The sequence below is a fragment of the Cupressus sempervirens genome, chromosome 9 (assembly GCF_028749045.1).
Source record: "Cupressus sempervirens isolate cs-2001-9-10 chromosome 9, ASM2874904v1, whole genome shotgun sequence".
Lineage (NCBI taxonomy): Eukaryota > Viridiplantae > Streptophyta > Pinopsida > Cupressales > Cupressaceae > Cupressus > Cupressus sempervirens.
In genome coordinates, this window is record NC_143126.1 from 115,120,484 (window position 1) to 115,140,991 (window position 20,508).

Consider the following 20,508-nt stretch of genomic DNA (forward strand, 5'->3'; position numbering starts at 1 on the left):
TATACCAAGGATATTAAGGAGAAATTGAATAAGATTGATATGGACATGAAGGCTAGTGCTCAAAGGTTATAGCTTGACCCTAGTTCAAGATCAACACATCACATGAAGGTGAAATTTTTGTCAGAAATGCAAGCAGAGTTACTCATAGAGGAAGCTAGGATCAGGTCTACATTGATTGATATCTAGAATATGATCCTTCTAGTTATGGACCCAATGCGAAAACATATTGCATATTCAAAAATATTGGTCCAAGATAACAATTTTTCAATAGCAAATCATATGATTGAGCTTTCTGTAGAAGTTCAAGTGGCACTCTCCACCTACAAGATTTTGCAAGATAATTGTGATAAGAAATTGGCTCTTATTCTCAAGGTACACTCTGAATTTCTCTCACATTTTGATGTCTCAATTTGAATATATTGTATATACACTTTGGCATTACTATCAAAAAGGGGGAGTGTGAGATGAAAAGGGAGAGTAAAGAGACTTGTGGAGAAATAAGGAAGAAAATAGATTGATATATTTATAGATAAAGCTATATTATGCCATATGTATGGGGGAGATATGTAAGATATGTATATACAATGGCTTTACAAATATCAATTTTGAAAAATCAAAATTAGAATGTCAATGTACATAAGTTTTGGCTCATAAGTGTTTTTTTCACTAATGCCAAAGGGGAAGATTGTTGGCATTATGTTGTATTTTTCAGTAGTGACAACACTTATTTGATTCTAAATAGCTATCGAGCTCATCACTCAATTTACAGTTTATATAGAGCATTCAATGGTTACCTTGTAAGTTCAGCAGTTAAGTAGTTCACACCGAGCATTCATATGGCTACCGAGTGAATATGCAGTTCAATAGTGTTTAATGAGCTTACAGTGTTTACTAAATAGATAATGGTCACCAATATTCACAATATCTACCGAGTCATCAGTTTTCATGATATGAAATCATTTTCTACTGAATGACAGCAAGGTAAAGGAAGGTTTCAATATTTACCAAGTGACACTATATCTACCGAGTCTCCAATGGTTACCAAGCTCCAAGCTACATTGTGTGATTAGTATGGGCCATGCTTCTACTTCTACCAACTGCATGATGATGCCAAGTAATGTAGTAGATGCTGAGTATTAGAAGGTCATCGAGTCAACTTGAAGAGCCCAAGTTTTCTACTATTTAGTCGACTCAGTAATGTTTTGTTTACTTGTGTTTTAGTCAACCTTGAAATTATAGTTATTGGAATGATATATATGTAATGTATTGTATCATTTTAAATGTATTATTGTCATGAATATCAAGGAATGGATATGTAATGTCAGAGAAGAGTAAATGCAAATTAGCAAAAGAGCAGAGTTTTTAGCAATGTCATTAGGGAGCAGAAAAGACATATCAGTCACAAGAGGTGATCTGTACTTCAAGATCTATTCAGCAATAAATTTTAAGTTAGATCTACTATTTCATCCTAACAGGTGAATTAGTTTTCCAAATCCTTTAATAGGGTAGACTTAACAATCTTTGTACAAATCTCCTAATAGAGTGCATACTTCATTATATGTTTGTAAAAGCTCTAACAAGGTGGACCTAGTAGTCTAAATTTCTCTTAATAGGGTAGATCATCAAAAGTGGTCAATGTAAGCCCTAACAGGACAACTTTATATTGTAGTAGTGAAGTTTTGTGGGTATCATCCTCACCCTAGTTTTACTTTCTATTTGGAAGGTTTCTAGGTCACCAAAATACTATGTTTATGTATTATGAATTTTTATCTTTTCCCATGCATGAAATAGATTAGATGAATGAATGATGAATGATTTATATGGTCAAGTGTTGTATTAATTTAAAGTTTGTGAGGTTACTGATTCACCCCTCCCCTCTCAATAACCTAGCTAGTCTTGATGTTTATATTTTGATGATTTTGACCAAAAATATGTGTTCAAAACTAATTTTCATATTGGATGATTTAACAACATAGATTCAACATTTCATCATTATGATAGGAAATGGATTATGTTGTGGTTTGGAATGTTAGTTGATCATTTTATTGGATATTAATGTCGATATGTAGATTCTAATATTTTAATGCCTTAACTATTTTATATGAAAATGATTAGAAAATGAAAACTGATTATGATGTTAAGGAGAATTATTTAATATGAAATTTTCATGCATCTATATACATGCATTTTATATTATTTTTTTTATTGGGCTACTAATGTTTGACTTTAGTGTACAAATAATTGAACTATGGAATTATTTGGGGAAACAAGGTCCAAAATTATGTGAACATGGTTTAGCCAAGGTTAGTATTTGGAAGATTCAAAAGCCTCATTGTGATGTGTTTCATTTCATAAATGTAAGCTCGCATGTGTGTGGTAATTTAAATTCATGCGTAAGTAGGGACATGTCATTGTGATGTGTAATAATGTGTCACTTAACACTTATAATTGTTTATGTATTGATGACATGCCACCTTGGGTTTTGGTCATGGTTATACTTAACCTCAAACTAATTATCTTTCATAAGATAAATAAAATCCACTTCAAGAAAGGATAGGATGGGTCAACATCAAGGGAAAATTTGAATTGAAACTTGACAAGGATTTTAGAGGGTCAATAAGTGGTCACAAAAAATGGCATTTTGTGAAAATAAGCTACCAATATGTTAGCATAACATGTTAGGGGCCTAAATTTGAAAATTTAAGTGCTTAGCTATCCTAGGGGGTGCCTTAACCAATGCATTCTTCCACAAATTAAAAAATTGAATTGTCCCAGAAATTCATCCCCATCTTTCCACTTGGTCAAAATAAAAAAATTGGTAGGGAAAAAGTTGTAAGAGATAGTCTCTTGATGTTTTTTCCAAGAAAATATAGTGGGAGAGTCTTTTTAGTGGACTTGGACAAATTAGTGGGGTGTTCAGTCACTCTCTAAGTTTAGAGACAACTAGGCTTTTGAAAAGGAGAAAGACTAAGGATAAGAGAGATCTTCATCAATTGTCATTGCCTTTAGCTTGGACCAAGGTTAGTACCCATGCCATGATCTTAACTTTCACTTGAATAATGGTGTTGTAATCTTGTTAAATGGTTGTTGGTGAAATCAGGTTTTGTGTTGTGTTGAAGTTTTGTAGATTGTGTTACATTTTCTTTCTTTGAGTTTCTCTCTTTGTTCTTGTTTTTTTTTAATGTTGATTATTAATGGGTGTGAAGGATTCACTCACCCTTGGGAGGGAAGAGATGCCTTGGGTGAAGGGGTTACTTGGGCTCAACATTGAAGTTGAGAGATTTTCCTCTTGGAGAGGGTTTTGATGTTCATGGAGTATGGGCTCCATTGAAGCCATATGCCTTGTTTTTATTATGGGAAGTATAAGTGTATTGATGAAATAAGGAGGATGTATTTTGATAGCCTTTGAGAGGAATTAAGCAATTGAAAATTTATATTTGTATATGGATATGGAATTCTCCTCTTTAAAGAGCCCACTTTCACCCTTTATTTCATGATTCCAATGGTGGATCATTATGTTGAGCCTTGGAAGGGAGCTTATATGCATTGTAATGATATGTGGTATGCATTTTTGGTGCTTTAGTGTAACCTATTTGACTCTTGTTTCCCCAGCTTAGTAGGTGGATTCATAGATGGCTAGGATGGAAGGTGAGCTTCCATGGTTCTTGTTGTTTTCTTTGTGATGTAATTGCAGATTTTGTGCTCAAGGAAGAAATGGAAAAATCTTGGAATGATCTTTTTGTAGATGTTTCTTGAAGTAGAAAACTTGCCATTTGGAAATGTAAATGTATTGGAGAATCTCTCTCCATATTATTCATGGTATTGAAATGAATGTAAGCATAGTAACAAGGAAGGGATATGTCATTTGTGTATGCATCTAAAAATTAAAACCTTCATTAATGTCATTGAGTATTACATTGCATGTCCATGAAGAAAATGATTGAACTATCATTGACATGTGTAGTTGTAATGCATCATGAAATCATTTCAAGAAATGCATTCCATAGTACTCAATTCTATCAAAAATTATGTACTTGTGTAATTGATGTTATTTCAATATAGATTCATATAATTTCATGAGGAAGTGGATTTAAGTATGTTTGATTTTGGGAAAAATATCCATAATGCATTTGGCTCAATAAGTAAATAAGTCCATAGTTACAATGAACTTGTGTTGAAAATGAACCAACAAGACCCTTAGTTGAATTTTTAAATCACACATCTTATATAGGTCTCCTAACTCATGTAAATAGAAATTACAAAATATACATCCTAAGTTAACTTACATCATCACAATATTACTCTCATAGCTAACTAAATAATACACTTCATAACCACTTAGTGTAATGTTTGGTTTAATATTTAATATAAAATCCTAACATCCTACTAGGGAGTAAAATGAATTAGGTTATTAAACATGAGGAGAAAAATGAAAAACTAAGTTATCTGTGCCAAAACAATAGGCTAGGAGATTGCAATAAGTTCTCTATAAAATGTATAGGAGGGAGAAATAATACAATCCCCAATTATAGACCAATAAAATATTGCTAGGGAATATTCCCTAGGATCCTTGTCTTCCAAATAAAGATATACATTATATAGGTACTCGTTATATAGGTACTTGAGGCATACTTATCAATATATTACAAAATAGTAATAACATAATCTAAGAAGTTAACAATAAATCCCTCCCTAAGAGAAGTCACATGACCTATGTTGGGACTCAAAATTGAAGCCTTGATTTTGAGTACCATTGAAAAATTCAAGCCCTATAAGAACTTTTAATGCATGTGTACTTGACTGTACATGTGAGACCTAAGAGGTGTTTAATGTATCTAACACCTTGCATTTAGTGCGTCAATGTGTTCCATGATGATAAATTATCATTCTGAGTCATTCTGTGATGTTTCTTGACTTGCCACTTTGGGAATGTTTATTATCCCTATCAGAGAACTAATGTTTCATATTTTGATTCATTTTGAATCCATTTGACTAGGTTTTGAATCCCTCAAAGTTGATTGTTTATCGATGTCATGCTGATATGAATTAATTTGAATTTTGGAAGGCCCTATTTGACTTGTCATAACTTTGACCTAGTTGACCAAAATGAGAAAACTCCTTTTACATTTCATTCTAGTGGTTAGAGAATCGCTATGTTTCAATTTTAAGCCTATGATGAATCTGTTTGATCAATTTTCGAACATAATTCCAAATGCAATTTGTAACTTTTACTAGTGTCAGCAAATGCAGATTGGTCAGTACCCTTGTTTGTGATGTCATATCTTGAAATCCATGATAGGTGAGATTGAATGGATTCATGTTCTCCTCTTAAAATACTTCAAGTGTGCCAATTTTTAAATCTTGACAAATTCATTTGCACTTCCATTTGCAAAAAATGCTTTTGTGACATTGTTTCCATTTTACAAATTTGAGTAGCCTAATTTGACCTCTCGACATTTTTGCCCAATTATTTGTCATGAGCCCAAATCATAGATTCATATTTTCTTCATGATAGTGAACCAACTCCCTAGTTTTCATGCCCTCAAGTGTCAGTTTAACTAGTTTTTGAAGCCGAATCCAAATGCAGTTTATTGTTTTCTAACATGTTTTCGTGTAGGCAATTCTAAGAGGGAAACTTTGGCGGTCAATATATTTTGACTGACAATTCATCATGAGAGGAAATTTGACAAGGTAGGAGTATGTAGAAGAGAGAATCAATATTGTTGATTTCAGAGCCTAGTTATGTATTTGGGTCAATTTTTAATGCTAGTCAAAGGACCTCCTGGCACAAATTTGGCAGTTTGCAAATTAATGATAAAATCAATTTTAAATGATTGTTTAGTGGGAATTTTATTTTTGAATCAGTATCAAGTAATCAATGGATTAGTTTGATAGTTCATTCTTTTGAAAATAATTTTTTTTAACCAGACCCATTTTAGGGTCCAACTAATTGCATTCAAATTGATGGGATGTCTTGGGATCCTAAAAATGCCTTGAGTTTTAAAGTGATATCGATTTATAAAGAAGTAACATGGGGATCAAGTGTAAGTGGGGAAATGTCATCTTTTGAGGGTGATTAAAAATGTGGAATTGTTTCCTTGGTAAAAAACAAAGTAGGTCATTTGATTAAGAAGATAAATATGGTTGGAATAGTGCATCCATAGTTAAAGATGCCAATTATTATGGATAATCTAGAGGGATGGAGACCTCCCAAAGGCCATACTTTTCTAGAATATTAGCTACATAATGTTCTTTATGCACCTTTCTCCAAATTTTATAATGCTAGGGGAATCTCTTACACCATCTAAGTTGGTACTGAGACTAATTGGACAAGGGCTAAATACAAAGAAGATAGAGAGAAAGACACATTTTGATGGTGCTACAAAAAAAAATTTTGTTGATAAGATTTTTGGGTGAGGGTATTAAGATTTAATTGTCCCAAATCCTTGTAGGGAAGGGTGCCACAAGTCCCAGTCCAAATTTTATAGATGAATAGATTGAATCCGTTGATATATACATAAGAAGTATGATGAGAAAAGACTGAAGTAGTACCCATTTTAGAATGCTTATGGAACTAAATATATAACACACATTGATTGGATGAATTACAATGAAAGAATTTCACAACTAAGATGACCAATAAATTGTAAATATATGACAAAAACTCACACTATGGGTGTATTGGTTTCCTCTCTACCATTTATGTTTGTTCCTCTGATGTTGTTATTGGCATTTGGAGTAGTAGTTTCCATTCCATTAGGGTGTGATGTTGGTGGCCATGTTTTCTTCAGGAAACATTTGAGTAGAAAGGCCGATGCATGAAATAAATGAGATTGCCAAGCAAAAAGTCAAGGCTAAAAATGAAGGCATAGATCTCCAAAGTCGTAGGTGAGCTAAAAAGAAGCCCATGACTGAGGAACACATGCATAGAAGGAGAGAGGGCATAGTTGAAAAGTGGGGAAACACCCATGTTAAAAGAAGATAGGTATAGGAGAACAAGGGAGGTGTTTTTTAGATGAGTCCAAGAGAACAAGGGAGGCACATGCAAGGAATGGAGCCCCACGTTGAAGGGGATGATTCCATGTGAGAGGAGGTCAAACCTGAGATCCTAAAAAATGCTACCACATTTTTCATACATGTTAACAAGGGAATTTCCAACAAACAATTCAAACTCAAGTACACTTTTAATTACCTCTTCATGAATCACAATTCCCTATTCTAGAGGTACCAATTTTATACTGCTGAGGAGAGAAATATGCTTCCAGTGGCTTACAAATTTGTTATTGGAGCTTGTAGGGGTTCTTGGAGGATAATTTCATCCATTGAATAGAAGAAATAGTTTAGGAGGTGGTGAAGAAATACATAGATAGAGATCAAATCCTTTTAGTTTCTCTCTTACAAACCCATTTCCATGATTGTTTTGTGCAAGGTTGTGACATATCTATGCTTCTTAATTCTATAGCAAATAACATAGCAGAGAAAGAGGCAATTCCAAATCTAAGCCTACATAGGTTTGAAGTGTATGATGATGTGAAAGCACTAATTGAGGAGGAATGTCTTCTATAGATGGGAAATGTAACATGTGTTCATTTAATAACCAGGGGAAATAAAGATTGAATTGTTGTGGCTATTCCTTTATATGGACCTCATGCTACAAGGAATATGAGAAGTGAAAACTAGCTAAAGGCTCCAGATGTTAGCAAAGTTTTTGAATGGAGTATTTTTCATCATGGATAGGCATTATTATTTTCAATTCATGTGGTTTAGCATAGGAAACTAAGGAAAACTATAAAAAAAAGTTTAGTCCCACATTGAGTGGGTAGCACTTTCCTTAGATGTTTAAATAGAAAAGCACTCACACACTAAGATGTCTTCAAGACAGCAACCTTTCAGAAAGGTAGAGTTGCATGGTGTAGGGCTTGTTGTTGGCTAGAAGGAATAAAATTTTGAATGCCAAAGATGTTGGTGTCATCACTGATGTGGAACTCTGACCAGTCAAATCGTGACATATGGCAGCCTATGGATGTACTAGCAGCTAACACATGGTAGCAATCCTCTAGCCTAGTGTGAGATATGGTGTGCTGACATGGCATGGGGGACATGTGTCATAATGATGCTTCCCTACTTACATAACCAATAGTTGCTAACTATAATGTGGGGAAGCGCCAAGCTAACATGAGTCAACGGTCCTCGACCAAAGATGATGTGGCAAGTGTTGATGGAGCAGTGAGGTGGCCATGATGTGGGTGTTGACTAGAGAGTTTTCAAGCCAATGAAAAGCTACCACATGGAAAAAATAGATGAGTCAATTAGAAGGTGCCATCTCGCACCCAATAACAAAGGTCAACCAACAAGGTGCTACCACATGGCATCCCAATCAAAGGGTTGACCCAAAATCCATGGGTGAAGCCAAAATTCAAAAATGATTTAAAAAATTGGTTTTAAATGCTATTTTCTCAAAAAGGTCCTATTCGAATTTTTTTTAAATCTAAAAGGGTTATATTCTAAAGTTTCAACTTTAGATTTTTTTAAAATTTTTGAAAAATAAGTTGTAGATTAGAGATTTATAATTTTTGAAGTGTATGATGATGTGAAAGCATTAATTGAGGAGGAATGTCTTCTATATATGGGAAATATAACATGTATTCATTGAAAAGATAGGGGAAATAAAGATTGAATTGATGCAGCTATTCCTTTATATGGACCTCATGATACAAGGAATATGAGAAGTGCAGACTAGCTGAAGGCTCTAGATGTCAGAAGAATTTTTGAATGGAGTTCTTTTCACCATGGATAGGCATTATTATTTTCAATTCATGTGTTTAGTCTAGGAAACTAAGGAAAACTATAAAAAAAAAAATTAGTCCCACATTGGGTGGGTAACGCTTTCCTTAGATGTTTAAATAGAAAAGCACTCACATGCTAAGTTGTCTTCAAGACAACAACCTTTGGGAAAGGTAGAGTTGCATTATGTGGGGCCTGTGGTCAACTAGAAGGAAGAAAATTTTGAGCACCAAAGATGTTGATGTCATCACTAATGTGCAACTCTGACAAGTCAAATCATGACACATGGCAACTTGTGGATGTACCAGTGGCTAACACATGGGTGTAACCCTCCAACTTGGCATGATATATAGTGTGCTAATGTGCCATGGGAGATACATGTCACAACAATGCTTCCCCACATGGGTAGTTAGCAAATTTTGACTATAATGCGGGGAAGCACCAAGCTAATACATATCAATGGGCCTCAGCTAGAGATGATGTGGCAAGTGTTGATAGAGCAGTAAGGTGGCCATGATGTGGGTGTTGACTAGATAGTTCATGAGCCAATGAGGAGCTAGCACATGGTAGAAATGGATGGGCCAATTAGAAGGTGGCACATGGCACCTAGTGGTAGAGGTTGACCAATAAGGTGTTTCCACATGGTAGCCTGGATAAAGGGTTGACCCAAAATCCATGGGTAGGGCCAAAATTCAAAAATGATTTAATAAATTGGTTTTAAATGCTATTTTCTTGAAAAAATCCCATTCAAAATTTTTTAAAATCTAAGAGGGTTATACTCTAATCTTTCAACTTTAGATTTTTTTTTTAATTTTGAAAAATAAGTTGCAGACCAAAGATTTATAGTAGGGGGTGTAATTTTCAAAATTACTTTCTAAGGGCTTCTGGTATGCCAATATAGTGATATTATATATTGCCAAAACTAGGAGAAGACAAACTTTTCGATTCTAGAATTTCTTTTTGGACAAGAAGTCATTTGTTCAAGTTATAGAGATTTTGTTCCAAATTCCTAATTTGTAACCACATTCAAGTATTGAAGTTTATTTTTGATTTCTAGGAGGGTAATGAGTTGAATGTACATAAAAGGTATTAAAAATGTAATTGGGGTTGAATTTGGTCACTTTTAAGTTAGTTAAATTTGGATTTCATTAGCATTTCATGATGCAGCTCAGATTTTTTAGTAACAGAAAGATTTTCATCATTCATATGAGATATTTTCAAGTTTGTTACAAGATAAGGTTGACCCAAAATCCATGGGTGGAGCCAAAATTCAAAAATGATTTAAAAAATTGGTTTTAAATGCTATTTTCTCAAAAAGGTCCTATTCAGAAATTTTTTTAAATCTAAAAGGGTTATATTCTAAAGTATCAACTTTAGATTTTTTTTTAAATTTTTGAAAAATAAGTTGTAGATTAGAGATTTATAATTTTTGAAGTGTATGATGATTTGAAAGCATTAATTGAGGAGGAATGTCTTCTATAGATGGGAAACATAACATGTGTTCATTGAAAAGCTGGGGGAAATAAAGATTGAATTGATGCAACTATTCCTTTATATGGACCTCATGCTACAAGGAATATGAGAAGTGTAGACTAGCTGAAGGCTCTAAATGTCAGAAGAATTTTTGAATGGAGTTCTTTTCATCATGGATAGGCATTATTATTTTCAATTCATGTGGTTTAGTCTAGGAAACTAAGGAAAACTATAAAAAAAAATGTTTAGTCCCACATTGGGTGGGTAACGCTTTCCTTAGATGTTTAAATAGAAAAGCACTCACACACTAAGTTGTCTTCAAGACAACAACCTTTTGGAAAGGTAGAGTTGCATTATGTGGGGCCTGTGGTCGACCAAAAGGAAGAAAATTTTGAACACCAAAGATGTTGATGTCATCACTGATGTGCAACTCTGACAAGTCAAATCATGAAACATGGTAACTTGTGGATGTACCAGTGGCTAACACATGGACACAACCCTCCAACTTGGCATGATATATAGTGTGCTAATGTGTCATGGGGGATACGTGTCACAACGATGCTTCCCCACATTCGTAGTTAGCAAATTTTGACTGTAATGCAAGGAAGCACCAAGCTGATACATATCAATGGGCCTCGACTAGAGATGATGTGGCAAGTGCTGATAGAGCAGTAAGGTGGCCATGATGTGGGTGTTGACTGGATAGTTCATGAGCCAATGAGGAGCTACCACATGGTAGAAATGGATGGGCCAATTAGAAGGTGGCACGTGGCACCTAGTGGTAGAGGTTGACCAATAAGGTGCTTCCACATGGTAGCCTAGATAAAGGGTTGACCCAAAATCCATGGGTAGGGCCAAAATTCAAAAATGATTTAATAAATTGGTTTTAAAAGCTATTTTCTTGAAAAAATCCCATTCAAATTTTTTTAAAATCTAAGAGGGTTATATTCTAATCTTTTAACTTTAGATTTTTTTTTTAATTTTGAAAAATAAGTTGCAGACCAAAGATTTATAGCAGGGGGTGTAATTTTCAAAATTACTTTCTAAGGGCTTCTAGTATGCCAATACAGTGATATTATATATTGTCAAAACTAGGAGAAGACAAACTTTTCGATCCTAGAATTTCTTTTTGGACAAGAAGTCATTTGTTCAAGTTACAGGAGATTTTGTTCCAAATTCCTAACTTGTAACCACATTCAGGTATTGAAGTTTAGTTTTGATTTCTAGGAGGGTAATGAGTTGAATGTACATAAAAGGTATAAAAAATGTAATTGGGGTTGAATTTGGTCACTTTTAAGTTAGTTAAATGTGGATTTCATTAGCATTTCATGATGTAGTTCAGATTTTTTAGTAATAGAAAGATTTTCATTATTCATATGAGATATTTTCAAGTTTGTTACATGATAATGATGAAAATCATATTAGATCTTAGGGGTAGAAAGATAAAAGAGGTTTTACAACAGAAAAGGATGGAATTTCAAGTGGACACATGTTAGATGCAAAATAGATCTAAGAAATCATCCTTGTATATCTTTCTTTCTCTCATTCATTGTGGGGGTTCCAATTTTTCACTGTGAAATTGGTTGGTTCTAGTTTTGGAGGAAAAATAATTCACTACTATGATATCATATATATTCTAATCTTGAGTTTTCTCAAAATTATGAAACCAGGGTTTCAGTCTTGATGTGTTTACTGTGACATCACACTCTTCAACATATTTTTTCTTGTATGATAGTAGTAGTGAAGATAATAGAGAAAGTTTAGATATATTAGGTGTTTTTATGTTTTGATTTCATGCATTTGAATATATTGTTTCAAAGAAATGAATATAAATGTGCAATAGTTTCTTTACTTTCATTATGATTCTCATCTCCTATCTTAGTAATCTACAGTCTTATGTGGTCTAGGAATAAAGAACTAAGACTCGTTTGCATCACTTTAAGGTTGTATGTCAGATATGTTTTGTTATTGGAACAAAGGGCCAAGTAAATGCTTGATGTTTTTAACAAGATTGTTTGGTTATTTTGAGAAGGATACAAGTCATAAGAATTAAGTCTTTATGAACATCGATCTCTGGTTCACAAAGTGATTACATAGATCTTATATCTATGTGTATGGAATACATCCTTAATATCATAGATGTATGTGTTTGATTCATGGAATTGCCCAATAGATAAAGCATTGATTGGCTATAGGATCAATTGTTCTTACTACTGCATATTTGGGATTTTTGCTTAATCAAATGTCTTTCCCTTTCATGTTGAAGAGATGAAAAGGATGCCCTCACTCAACTTGTGAATTTCATAGAGTTGCAATTTTCTACTATACATCTTTGTTATTACATAAGTATAGGAGATTAAGGGTTTTATCTACTTTATTAGATTCAAGAATATGTTTGGTACTAGTACCCTATAAATTGAATCTAAGGTTAACCTGCATAGGTTTTGCAAAACCTAAAGTACAAGAAGGTTCTAGCCTTATAGTTGGCCAAGTGTTTGAAATGGCATGTTAAATATGGGAGTTAGCTGCCCCTAGATGTACCTTATTCTCATTAGGGTAATTTGAAACCTGTGCTGTTTCAAAACACAAACAAAATGGTGACTCTATTGGGGACTATATTGAATCTGAATGATAGACAAACCTTGAGAATTTGAAAAGGAGATTCAATACAAAAGGAGAAGTGGATGGAAAAAATTACAACAGTAAGTTCTTTGATGTGTTTTTCTAATTTTCTTACTTAAATGTCATGCACCCCAGTGATACTTTGTTCAGGACAGTAGTATCTTTGAAGGATTGAGTGTAGATTGTGTTGGTACTAAGTTTTATTTTCAATCAATTCAATTGGTTCTTTTTTCAAAGTGTTTTTGTAAATTCAGAGTCAAAATTGTTTAACAATGGTGTCTCTCTTCTAAGTGTTTAATGAGTTGCAAGTTCTACAAGTTGAAAATCCAATTCAGATTTGTCATGTTACGAATCATCTTTTAAATTCTTTCTCATAATTGTGAGTGGTGACTCTCTAAAAAATCTCTGTGCCAGTGAAAATTGGTTCTATGTAAATGTTTTCAAAGAGTTTTCAGCTTGGTTATGCAGATCTAAAAAATTATGTTGAGGTTTAAGCAAGAAGAGAGAATTTATATGTTCCTTGCTAATGAGTTTTAAAGTGTTTTGTTGATCTTCTCTCATAATAAGTTTAAATTTTAAAATGAATCACAACAGTGATTTCATTTTGTTCTCCTCAAGGAGATGGCAGCTCTATAAGGATTTGATCAGTGGTGTAAACAATTGAAGTTTACATAGGCCAAAATAGAAGATCAATGGTTTCAATAGAACTATTAAAGGTATTTTTCCACTTTCATGAGAGTTCTTTTCCATGAAAGTAAGTTCCACAAAATTTTCTTCATAAAGTGATAATTTCTACATTAAGTAGGAGAATGGTTTGATTTATCTCAGCATACTTTGTGAAGAATAGATTCAATAAGTATTTTCTATTTTTAAGTATGCTTGGAGTTGAAATTGGTAGAAAGTAATTTTATTTGCTGCAAGTAATAAATTCTAAAAGTAATTATGGTGAATGAGTTTTAAATTTTTTAGAAAATTCAAATTTCCCTTCACCTAGTATGCATTCCATTTATAATTATTATAGATCTATTTCTACCAAGAGATACATGCCATTAAATTTCAATGGAATTCATGGTTTTCCAAACCCTATGTAGTATAATCTCAAAAAGTATTTGCCTAAATTTGGTGGGAACCATGAAAAGTCAGCCAGCCATCATGTTTAGATGTTCAATGATTTTATTAGTGATTTTGAAATTGCTCATGAAGACATGCATATGAAATTGTTTGTTCAAACTTTAGAAGGTCATGCAGGGATTGGTTTTCCTTCCTACTGGCATGTTCTATTTCATCTTGGGATGAATTAATTTCAGCCTTCATGAAGTAGTTTAGGGAAAGAGTATCTTTGATTATTTTGATAAGTTCTTGAAGAGGAGTGATGAATTAGTTCTTGAATTTAATATCAAATTTGCAAAAGTTTTAAATGATATTTGTGAAAAGTGTAAGCTAGATGATCAAGTGTCTTTAGTGGTTTATCTTGATGAATTTGACAAAAGATGAATTATCTATTAAGAGATAAAGAACCTAAGACTTTGTATCAGGAATTCATGACAACAATAGAGATTGAAAACAACATAAAGTACAAAATAACTATGAGTCATTTCTCTAGAAGTGTTTGCTAACAAGATGAGGTTCACAGAAAGAATCAATGTCATAAAGAGTGTTTAATTTCAGATTAACAAATAGGTACTACAACTATTGTAAATAATCTTGTTGAAAGTTCAGAAGTAAAAACATGTGAACATGAAGTCTCTTTGTTGCAAAAGGGAGCTAAGTCAATTCTTGTTGAGCATAGTGCACATATTTGTCATATCATAATAGTAGATGACAAAGTTAATTTATTTGATGAGTTATACATACAAGATATAAATTCATTCATTCTTTCTCCTATTGATGGTTCTTATTGTATTCAGAGTGTTGTTAACCTTGAAGTGGAGGGACATTCATCTCAGTATGAGGATGAAGAAGCTGGAAGTGATCTTTCAAGTGATGAAAGTAAAGTTGTTGATCTAACATATTATGAAGAAGCATCATGTGAAGACAATGATGAGAGTCGTTACTCGAGGAAAGAAGAGGAAAGTAGTAGTACATGTCTATCTTCATGTGAATCTAATGCAAATTGGGAAGAAAAAATCAATGATAAAAATAAGTACTCTTATATTAATAGAGGTATGAGTCTTTTTTCTAAATCTAAAATTGAAATTACATTTCAGAATTGTGCAAATCAGCTAGAGGTTGAAAGTTGTGAAGAAGATTTGTCTACACAATATGAGGACAAAGAGATTATTTATAAGGACAAATTGCCTAATTGTGTAGTAGAATGGCTTGAAGATATCTTCATTAGTAACCGGTAGTATATGAATGATCCTAAGATTAATTCATTTGCACATATGGATAAAATGAAAGATGATTGGTTTGCAAGGAATTTGAATCACCTTAATGAAGACAATGCAAGTAATATTGATCTATATTCTACATGCCTCATTGATAAAGTGAATGGTGTGTCTTCTTGTGATGATTCCAATTTTTCTTCTTCACGTGCTAAAAGTTTCCATGACAATGATGTTAGAAATGATTTCAAAGTTTTCACAAATACATTCTATAGTGAGGAGTTTGATGTTGATCAACACATTACTTTTCATAATATCTACAAAGGAGCTTTGCATGGAGTTATCACCCCACTTTTTGAAGAGCACATGGGATGTTCATATTTAGTTGAGGATAATTTTAATGATGATACATTATGCTGCTACTATAAGAGATAAAATCATTATTCTTCCAAATGTGATAGCAATTATGATGATGATCCTACATCTAATGATGTTTCTAACAAGGTATTTTATGAAGTTGTTATTGGAAATCAGCATGCACCGTGTACTAAGTTTTATGATGAATACTCTAATAGGATGGCTAATCCATTTGCTGATTTCAAAGAGTCATTGCAAGATTATGGATAATTTTAGATTATAACATTGATGATATTTGTGAATATAAATCTGATTTCCCATCCGAATATCATCTAGTTATGCATAACGATGCACATTTTCAGGGTATGTGTGATCCATTTCCCCAAGTTGAGTGTGAAGCTTTCATATTCAAGACTGATAGCATGCATGATTAATTAAATGAAGAAGAGTTTTAGTTTAAGTCTAATATTTTTGAGCATGCTGATCAGAACTTTCATAATGAGAAAATAGTTGAAGAGAGTAAATCTAGTTTTTATATGCATTATGAAAGTGAAGATGTAGATTCAGTTTTGCCAAGTGAGTTGATTAATAATGCTAATCTGATTGGTGAAACTGGTAGAAGAATTATTTCTAGATTACAACATGAAACTTCAAATGAAAATCATATTTATGACAGAGGTAAAGGCTTTTGTTGAGGTTTGGTGGCCCGAGGCCATTGTTTGCAATAAAGTTTTTCGAGAGAAATTTTTTCTTCCAAGTGTGTGGTGTGCTTCTCCCATAGATTTTAATCCTTTCCATTCCCACAAGGGACATGCATCCCACAATAGAGCCATTGTTGGGACTCAAAATTGAAGCCCCAATTTTGAGTACCATTAAAATATTCAATCCCTATGCATGCTTTTAATGCATGTGTACACAGTTGTACATGTGAGGCCTAAGAGCTATTTAATGTTTCAAACATCTTGCATTCAGTGCATCTATGTGTTCCATGATGATAAATTTTCATTCCGAGTCATTTCGTGAAGTCTCGTTTTGAGCAATGTTCAAATCTACATTTTTGCTGGTGTCAAATAGTGATAGGAGGTTGTGTTTGTAATTAAATATCTTGCACCTAGTAAAGTTTCAAGACTCACCCCTTTGATAATGTTTAGTTTCCCTATCAAAGAACCAATGTTTCATATTTCGAGTTGGTTCAAATAAATTTGATTAGGTTTTGAATCCCTCAAAGTTGGTTGTTTATCAATGTCATGCTAATATGAATTGTTTTGAATTTTGGAAGGCCCTATTTGACTTGTCATAACTTTGACCTAGTTGACCAAAATGAGAAATTTTATTTTACATTACATTCTAGTGGTCATAAAATTATTACATTTCAATTTTGAGCCTATGATGAATCTGTTTGATCAATTTTTCAACACGATTCCAAATGCAATTTGTAACTTTTACCGTTGTCAACAAATGCAGATTGGTTAGTACCCCTATTTGTAATGTCATATCTTGAAATCCATGATAAGTGAGATTGAATGGATTGTAGCACTATGTTCTCCTCTAAAATACTTCAATTATGCAAATTTTCAAATCTTGATGAATCCATTTGCACATTTTCCCAAGTCCTTTCCATTTGCAAAAAATGCTTTTTTGACATTGTTTCCAGTTTGCAAATTTGAGTAGCCTACTTTGACCACTCACCATTTTTGACCTATTATTTTTCATGAGCCCAAATCACAAATTCATATTTTCCTCATGATAGTGAACCAATTCTCCCATTTTCATGCCCCCAAGTGTCAGTTTATCCAATTTTTGAAGCCAAATCCGAACATAGTTTATGATTTTCTAACAAGTTTTGGTGTAGGTAGTTTTGAGAGGGAAACTTTGGCAGTCAATATCTTTTGACTGAGAATTCATCATGATATGAGATTTGACAAGTAGGAGTGTGTAGAATAGAGAATTAATATTACTAATTTTAGAGTCCAATTATCTGTTTGGGTCAATTTAAAGCCATTAAAAGGACCTCCTCACAGAAATTTGACAATTTGTAGATTAATGATAAAATTAGTTTTAAATGATTATTCAGTGGCCAAATTTATTTTGAATTAGTATCAAGTAATTAGTGGATCAGTTTGATAGTTCAGTTGTTTAGAAACCAAAAAAAATTAGCCGGACCCATTTTGAGGTCCAATTGATTGCTTTTAGATTGATAAGACATCTTAGGATCCTAAAAATGCCTTGAGATTTTAGAGTGATATTTTTCTATAAAGAAGTAACATGGGGATCAATTGTAAGTGGGGAAATGTCATCTTTTGAGGGCAATTAAATATGTAGAATTGTTTCCTTGGTAAAAAGTAAAGCGGGTCATTTAATTTGATTAAGAAGATAAATATGGTTCTAATAGTGCATCCATAGTTAAAGATGTCAATTATTAAGGATAATCTAGAGGGATGGGGACCTCCTAAAGGCCCCACTTTTCTAGAAGATTAGCCATAGAATGTGCCCTATTCACCTTTCTCCAAATGTTGAAATGCTAGGGGAATCTCTTTCACCATTTAAATTGGTACTGAGACCAATTGGAGAAGGGCTAAAGATGAAGAAGATAAAGAGAAAGAAACATTTTGATTGTGTTGCAACAAAAAAATTTGTTGATAAGATTTTTGGGTGAGGGTATTAAAATTGAATTGTCCAAAATTCTTGTAGGGATGGGTGCCACAAATCCTAGTCCAAATTAGATGAATAGATTGAATTTGTTGCTATATACATAAGAAGTATGATGAGAAAAGACTGAAGCAATATCTATTTCAAAATGCTTATGGAACTAAATATATAACGCACATTGATTGGTTAAATTATAGAAAAATCTTTTCATAACTAAGATGAATAGTAAATTGTAGATATATAGCAAAAACTCACACTATGAGTGTATTGGTTTCCTCTCTACTATTTATGTTTGTTCTTGTGATGTTGCTATCAACATTGGAGTGGTAGCTTCCATTCCATTGGGCTGTGTTGTTGGTGGCCATGTTTTCTTTAGGAAACAATTGAGTAGAAAGGCCCATGCATGAAATAAAGGAGATCACCATGCAAAAAGTCAAGGCTGAAAATTGAAGGCATAGATCTCCAAAGCCATAGGGGAGCTAAAAAAAAGCCCATGATAGAGGAACACATGTGTAGAAGGAGAGATGTCGTAGTTGAAAAGTGGGGAAGCACTGACGTTAAAAGAAGATAGTTGTACAACAATAGGGGAGGTATTTTTAAGATGAGGCAAGGAGAATAGGGGAGGCAAATGCAAGGAATGAAGCCCCATGTTGAAGGGGATGATTCCATGTGAGAGGAGGTCAAACCTACCATCCTAAAAAATGCTACCACATTTTGCATACATGTCAACTAGGGTGTTTCCCACAAAAAAGTTAGATTCAAGTCCACTTTCAATTACCTCTTCATGAATCACAATTCCCTATTGTAGGGGTACCAATTTTATACTACTGAGGAGAGAAATCTTCTTCCAATGGCTTACAAATTTTGTTACTGGAGCTTGTAGGGCTTCTTGGAAGATAATTTCATCCATTGAACAGAAGAAATAGTTTAGGAGGTGGTGAAGAAATACATGGATAGAGATCAAACTCTTGTATGTACTTTCTTACAAACCCATTTCCATGATTTTTTTGGACAAGGTTGTGACGTATATATGCTTCTTAATTCTATAGTGAATGACATAGCAGAAAAAGAGGCAATTCCAAATTTGAGCCTGTGCAGGTTTGAAGTGTATGACAATGTGAAAGCACAAACTAAGGAGGAATGTCTTCTGCAAATGGGTAGCATAACATGTGTTCATTCAATAACCAGGGGAAATAAAGATTTAATTGATGCAACTCTTCCTTTATATGGACCTCATGCTACAAGGAATATGAGAATCATAGACTAGCTAAAGGCTCCAGATGTTAGAAACATTTTTGAATGGAGCTCTTTTCTTTATGGATAGGTATTATTATTTTTAATTCATGTGGTTTACTATAGGAAAATTTAAAAAAACTATAAAAAAATTTTAGTCCCACATTGAGTGGGTAGCACTTTCCTTAGATGTTTAAATAGAAAAGCACTCACACACTAAGCTGTCTTCAAGATGGCAACCTTTTGGAAAGGAAAAGTTGCATAGTGTGGGGCCCATGGTTGGCTAGAAGGAAGAAAATTTTGAATGCCAAAGATGTTGATGTCATCACTAATGTGGAATTCTAAATAGTCAAATTGTTATACATGGCAACCTGCATATTTACCAATGGATAACACATGGTAGCAACCCTCCTACCTGGCATGAGATACAGTGTGCTGACTGGCATGGGGAACGTGTCGTGATGGTGATTTCCTACTTGCATAGTCAATAGTTGCTAACTGTAATGTGGGGAAGCACCAATCTAACATGTATCAGTAGGCCCTAGCTAGAGGTGATGTGGCAAGTTTTGATGGAGTAGTAAGGTGGCCATGACGTGGGTGTTGACTAGATAGTTCACGAGCCAATAAGGAGTTGCCACATGGTGTAAATAGAAAGACCAATTAGAAGGTTCCACATGGTGCCTAGTGGTAGAGGTCAACCAATAAGGTGCTACCACATGGCAGCCTAGTTAAAGGGTTGACCTAAAATCCATGAGTAGGGCTAAAATTCAAAAATGATTTAAAAAATTGGTTTTAAATGCTATTTTCTCAAAAAGGTCCCATTCAATTTTTTTTTTTTAAATCTAAAATTGTTATATTCTTAAGTTTCAACTTTAGATTTTTTTTTTTAATTTTTAAAAATAAGTTGCAAACCAGAGATTTATAGTAGGGGGTGTAATTTTCAAAATGACCCTCTAGGGGTTTTTGATATGCCAATATAGCAATATTATATATCACCAGAACTAGAAGAAGATGAACTTTTCAATTCTAGAATTTATTTTTGCACAGGAAGTCACTTGTTCAAGTT